Here is a 6,553-nt window from a genome sequence, read left to right as displayed (position 1 = left end):
ATGACATGGCGATGAAGATTGGCTTTCCTTTTGTTTCAACAACATACCAGTAGAAATAAGCCAAACAGGCATTTTAAAAATCCGTTTCCAACCTACAGCCTACACAATACACATTTATATTTCTTCCCAGGAAATCTGAACTACATTAATTATAATTCTTACTATAATTACTTTAAGATTTTGAGAAGTAATGGAAAAATATTTTGAGCTGTTACATATTTTTTATTGCAGTTGTGACTGAGTCAGACAGCAGTGGCTGTTACAACAATACATTGCTGGCCTACATTTTCTGTATTTACAAATGTGCCTGAAACCATTTTTCTAGTGTGGAATCTTTTTATATTCACAGAACACAGCTGGCAAATTCAAAATAAATTAGAGGTGTATTTATATGACAAATAAATTAGAGTGTGGGACTAATTGCCACACAAAGTTGGTAAAACTAATAACTTGGCTAAGACTTGAAAGGGAGCGGTGATTTATAGAAATAAAGACAGCACAGAGGTCATCGTAGGTAAAGCTGACAAAAAAAAAAAAAAAAAGGACTGAATAGAACACTCTTTTCCTTCACAGTCTTTAACTATTAAACAAAGTACTCTTTCCCACTTTCCATAGTATCACTGCTGGGGACAGTGCATTGGATCAGTTCCAGCATGACAGTTATAATTTTGTGTTTGTCTTTAAGAACAATTTAACAACTGACTCAAAATTAGTAACTACAAAATTGTATCAAATGAAAGAGGGAAACATCAGTTCATATAGCATGACAATGGTAAAATTCAGTGTTACACAAGGTCATAGAGTAAAAGCTGTGTCTGAACTTTATTAAATAAGTTAATTGATAATAATTTATGACCAGTGAAAACCTTTACAGTGTTGCCTTCTAACCCTAGGGCAATCGTATTTTATGCAGATATGGACTAGTTGACTAAGAAGTTCTGTATTTCTCAACTGAATTGGTATTCATTGGGAGTTGTGGACTATCAGCTGTTTTGTGTATGAATGGGTTTGTTCTGTGTTTCTGCAGCTTAGCACTACCTGCTGGTACAGATGATAGGATACAGAATCTGAGTAACCAACCACCTGCTGCTGGATGTCATATCTTGTGTTCTTATGAAGTGGAGGGCTCCAAGAAGGGAGATTAGATGCCACAGCCCAGTCAAATTAACCTAATGTACAGAACTTTTAAGGGGAGGAAATTACACATTTATGTCACAAATTGCCTACATTTTTGGGTTTTGCTACAAAAGACGAATGCATGTCATTGGATGAAGGCATCTTATTTTCCTACTGTTGTCTCCCGTTATTAAAAAAAAAATCATTCCTAATTTTGACCATCATTGGAATCCAGAGAGATCAGAGTGGAATTCTTCCACTGCTTAAGGGTTACCCAATATTCTAGTTATTAGATTAATATCTAATTATCTATTAATTATATAAATCTATAAAATCTAAAAATAGATTTAACGATCACTTCAATTTCCAAAAGGGGATATGCGGGGAATGGTGTAAATGGACTGGTTTTGAAGACAAGCTTTAATTCCAAAGAAGGCTGGCCAGATAACAGCTGCTTTTTACTAGCATTCTCTTAAAGCTTACTACCTTAACCAGGTTGCCATGCATTCTTTTCCACGTTAGATTATTGTTAACTTAAAGAATTCCAGACTATGTATCATTGCTTTTCTTCCCACAGTGAGCTTCTCTTACCGTCAGTCCAATCAGTACCAGCATTCTTTTGATTTGTAAAATTTGATATAATGAAATTATATCTTGTACTCTGTTACATTTTAAACTTTTAGTGAGCATTCTTTTATAATTCATATGTATCATATATATATGTACGTACATATATATATAAATCATGCACTATCAAGAATATGTAATTGCAGAGAAGTACCTGAGCTGTAGTCTTCTCCTGACTGTAAAACCCTGATGGCATGTAACACATGACATCCTAAAGCATGGCCAAATGGCAGGTCAATCAGCTGACACCAGGTCAGTCACAGAATCACAGAACGACTGTCTGAGATTGGAAGGGATTTCTGGAAGTCATCTTGTCCAACACCCTTGCTCAAGCAGGGCCACCTAGAGCCAGTTGCCCAGGACCATGTCCGCACAGCTTTTGATTATCTCCAAGGATGGAGACTCCACAACCTCTCTGGGCAACCTGTGCCAGTGATCAGACACCCTCACAGAGGGAAAGCATTTCCTGATGTTCAGAGAGAACCTCCTGTGTTTCAGCTTGTGCCCATTGACCCTTGTCCTGTGACTGGGCACCACTGAGAAGAGCCTGGTTCTGTCCTTTTTGCACCCTCCCTTCATGTATTTATATACATTGATGAGATCTCCCCTGAGCCTTCTCTTCTGTAAGCTAAACACATTCAAGATCTTTCAGCCTTTCCTCATTGGAGAGGTGCTCCGGTCCATTCATCGTCTTTGTACGATGTATGCCCATGTCTGTCTCTTACAGGAAGTCCAGCACTGGACACAGGACTCCAGGTGTGGCCTCACCAGTGCTGAGCAGAGAGGGAGGGTCTCCTCCCTCAACCTGCTGGCAACACTCCTAACGCAGCCCAGGAAACCATTTGCCGCCTTGCTCAGAGGAGCACATTGCTGGTTCATGCGCAAGCTTGTTTTCACCAGGACCCCAGGGTCCTTTCATGCAAAGCTGCTTTCAAGCTGGGCAGCTCCCATGATACATTGGTGCATGGACCCCAATGCATACTGGTGCAGTCATCCTCAATAACAAATCTTTCCTGGTAATTTTAAATAAACTGTGCTTCTTTTCTACTGCAAGGGACAATCACAACAGAAAAAAATCTTTTTTTGCAAAACATTACCCCTTAGCTTTTCTGACATCACTACACATAAGGCAGGAGAATGACCTTCAAAATCATTCTGCTGCCCTTTTGGAGAGGAAGGTGCTGATCTCTTCTCCCTGGTTTCCAGTGACAGGATGCGTGGGAATTGCTCCAAGCTGCATCAGGGGAGGTTCAGAGTAGATGCAAGAAAACAGTTCTTTACCAAGAGGATTGTCAAACACTGGAACAGGCTTCCTAGAAAGGTGGTTGATGACCCAAGACTGTCAGTGTTGAATAGGCATTTGGGCAATGCCCTTAATAACGTTCTTCAATTTTTGGTCAGCCCTGAAGTGGTCAGGCAGTTGGACTACGTGATTATGTAGGTTCCTTCCAGCTGAACCACTCTGTTCTGGTCTGTTCTGTTCTGGTCTGGTCTGGTCCGGTCTAGTCTAGTCTATTGTACTCCTATTCTATTCTATTCTATGCTATTCTGTTCTATTCTACTCTATTCTAATTCTATTCTAATTCTATTCTATTCTATTCTATTCTACTCTATTCTACTCTATTCTATTCTATTCTATTCTAATTCTACTCTATTCTATTCTATTCTATTCTATTCTATTCTATTCTGTTCTGTTCTATTCTACTCTATTCTAATTCTATTCTATTCTATTCTATTCTATTCTACTCTATTCTACTCTATTCTGTTCTATTCTATTCTGTTCTGTTCTGTTCTGTTCTATTCATCCTATCCTATCCTATCCTATCCTATCCTATCCTATCCTATCCTATCCTATCCTATCCTATCCTATCCCATCCCATCCTATCCCATTCCATTCCCCATAACTCTGACTTTCTAATGCTTTGCAATAGAAACAACAGTTTAAGAAAATTGTTCTTCTACATGCTAACAAGTGTACAGAGACACTTGATGTAACAAAGACATCACTGAAACCCAGTTCTGCTTAGGTGACAACTGTCATTGGATCATGGTTACATTCCATGATGAGAATGGCTTGATAATAGAAATGGAAGTTCAATCTGAAGGTAAAACAGAATCTGGGATGAGTAGCTGAAAATGTGGGATGAATGAATGCTGCATAAATTCATCAGAATGTACTGTGATGTGGCAATTGAAAAGAATGTAGTTTCTCAGACTATCCAAGCAAAAGATCATAGTTATTTATAGTTATTTTACAGTGTTCATGAAGTGTACTGCTAGAATCAGCATTTTCCACTGGAAGTACTTTTTTTTTTTGTCTTTTGCATGAAGACCTATTTATGTATTTGGTGAATTATTTCATAAATCGTATTTTCCTTGCAGAAATACTCAGCATGGACATCTGCAAACTGAGAAGAAAGAACAATGATGTAGGCCAAAAATATTTTAAAAATGTAAGCTGTAAACACTATACTATGTTTGTTTGGAACATGAAATGAAAATAGACTGGTCAAATAGTAACTAAGAGCAACATTTGCAGCTGCTAGAGGTAACAGGAGTAGAGGAGGTTTGAACACTGATAGTTCTTAACTTGAACTGTGTATGAAAGAGAATATAATCTGTATCAAGGAAATCTTGGATTTTTCTTATTTAACCATGAAGGATGGTGTACAGTTTCACATCTTCTTCTCTGGATTTGGATGGTCTAAGTTTCACTGTTTTCTCTCTCAGTTCAAAATATTACAAAGCTTGAGATTATTGTACAGAATTTCATTTCCTCCATCATGGTTTGACAATGAAATTATAGGGATGGAGTAGACTTTGGTAATAACACCTCTCATCAGCACTATATATTAGTACCAAGAAATGGTTGAAGTTTTAAATACAATGTATTGTCATGGAAGTAAATTAACGCTATTGAAGGCAAAGATAACATCCCACAGGAATCTGTGCATGCCATATACAGTATAGCTCCCAGAACGATTTTCCATGCATCTGTCTGACACGCTTTCTACTTCTGAAACATGTATAACTGAAAAGGAAGTCAGAAAAATGTATTAGTCTATATGATTTCTAAGCAATAATTCCTAACACTTTTATATAGAGTGCTACCAATACGGTAAATTCTCCTGCCTTTGATGTCTGTATTTGGACTTCATCTCAGAACATAGCATTTTAAGAACTCTATCTACATAATCTGTTGCTTATTTACTGTAAAAAAAAACCCTATTAAATACTTTTCCTTTCCCAGTGGATGATTCTGTAGCAACACCCTAGATTGGGCATGCCAAGGCATAGAGGGCAATCAAGTGCCACAACTAGAACTTCTGTATCAAGCATCGATACACAGCATTTTACAACAGCAGCTTTTAGTCCTGGTGCCTGTATTTTATTCATGTGTATATAGATCAGTTCTACACCCAATATTATTTTTCTTGGCATGTAGCTGGCATATAGCTTATTTCTTTCACATTATTTTGAATGTATTGTATATTTGTCCTTTGCTATTATGAGTGAGCCAGGTATTTTCATGTCTCGACACAGATATGTAAATGGAATGTCATTGTATTAAATCGGTTAGAAAACTGATTCTGATCTTTGAAAACAGAACTTGAGACACAGGCATGTATGTATTTGAGGACATTAAATTTACTGCACAGGCTCCCAGCACTTGCTGATAGACACAGTTAATCTGTGTTTCTTATTCCATGCCCCAATTCTGAAAAGCACTTAATCAAAGTGCTTGACCTTAAGAAATAGTTTTTTCCTGTCTTAATTAGACATAAATAAGAAATATTTAAGTTTTTTTCCTGTCTCTTAAACAAAAAAGGTGTTTTCTCAAATCAGTGTCCCATTTCATCAAAATAACAATATTCCCTAAACCCCCCAAAATAAGCTAAAAGTTTGTCAGTCTAGATTTTCTGCTGGAACTCAGCAGATGACTTTGTATATAAAATGGATCTCTTCTAGGAAGCTTTAGGAAAACAGCATGAAGCAGCTGTCAACAAGCCATATCAGCCATCCTTTAGCACTAAGAACAGGAAGGAAAATAATCACCTGCCTCAGTTTAAAGTGAAAGACAGTGTGGCCCAAATAAGAAAGATTTTTCTGGACCAGATTAATAATCATCTAGGACTAATCTAAAGCTGCTCAGGAAATAACTCCATCATCAGCCTTTGTATATTTCAGAACCCATCTTTTAAAATGAGACTATTTTGTACTGTCATATAATTTTTCTCTTGTATGCAACAGTCTGTTTCATCATAACAAACAGAGGAGAAATTCTGTCTTATCAAGACAGAATTTTATTTTATTGTACATACGTTTGCATGCCATGCTAATAATCACAGCTGTCATTTGTTACGTGATTACACTCAATATGAAACAGAATCTCTTTTTGTATGGTTCGGAGATGGACATTTAAAGGGCAGCTACAAAAAGGACAGAGGCTCTCTCTTCTCAAGGAGCCACACGGAGAAGACAAGGGACAGTGGGTACAAGTTGCACTGGCAGAGGTTTCATTTTGATATAAGAAAGAAATTTTTTGCAGTGAGAACAATTATTCAGTGGAACAACCTCCCCAGGGATGTGGTAGGGTCCCCATCACCACAGGTTTTCAAGATACGATTGGACAGGGTGCTCAATAATCCCATTCAGGCTCCATTTCCCACAAAGGGTTGATCTTTTGAGGTCACTTCAAACCTGGGCTGTTCTGTGAGTCTATGGTTAGAAAGAATTAACACAAACTTGTAATAAATTGCTAGAGAGCGGGTATGTCTTTCTTTGTATAATGGCTAAGGTTTTATAAATT

The 6,553-nt window shown here is 37.4% G+C and overlaps 1 protein-coding gene across 3 annotated transcripts in view; it reads right to left on the bottom strand.

Annotated features, from left to right (window-relative positions):
* Positions 1 to 6,553, bottom strand: part of LOC308056467 (uncharacterized protein) — a 56,849-nt gene that overhangs the window by 17,714 nt on the left and 32,582 nt on the right. The window lies entirely within an intron of this gene.

Source organism: Falco punctatus (genome assembly GCF_963210335.1).
Source record: "Falco punctatus genome assembly, chromosome: Z".
NCBI lineage: Eukaryota > Metazoa > Chordata > Aves > Falconiformes > Falconidae > Falco > Falco punctatus.
Note: the sequence above shows the minus strand (reverse complement) of the source record. Positions and strands in the feature narration are given on the sequence as shown.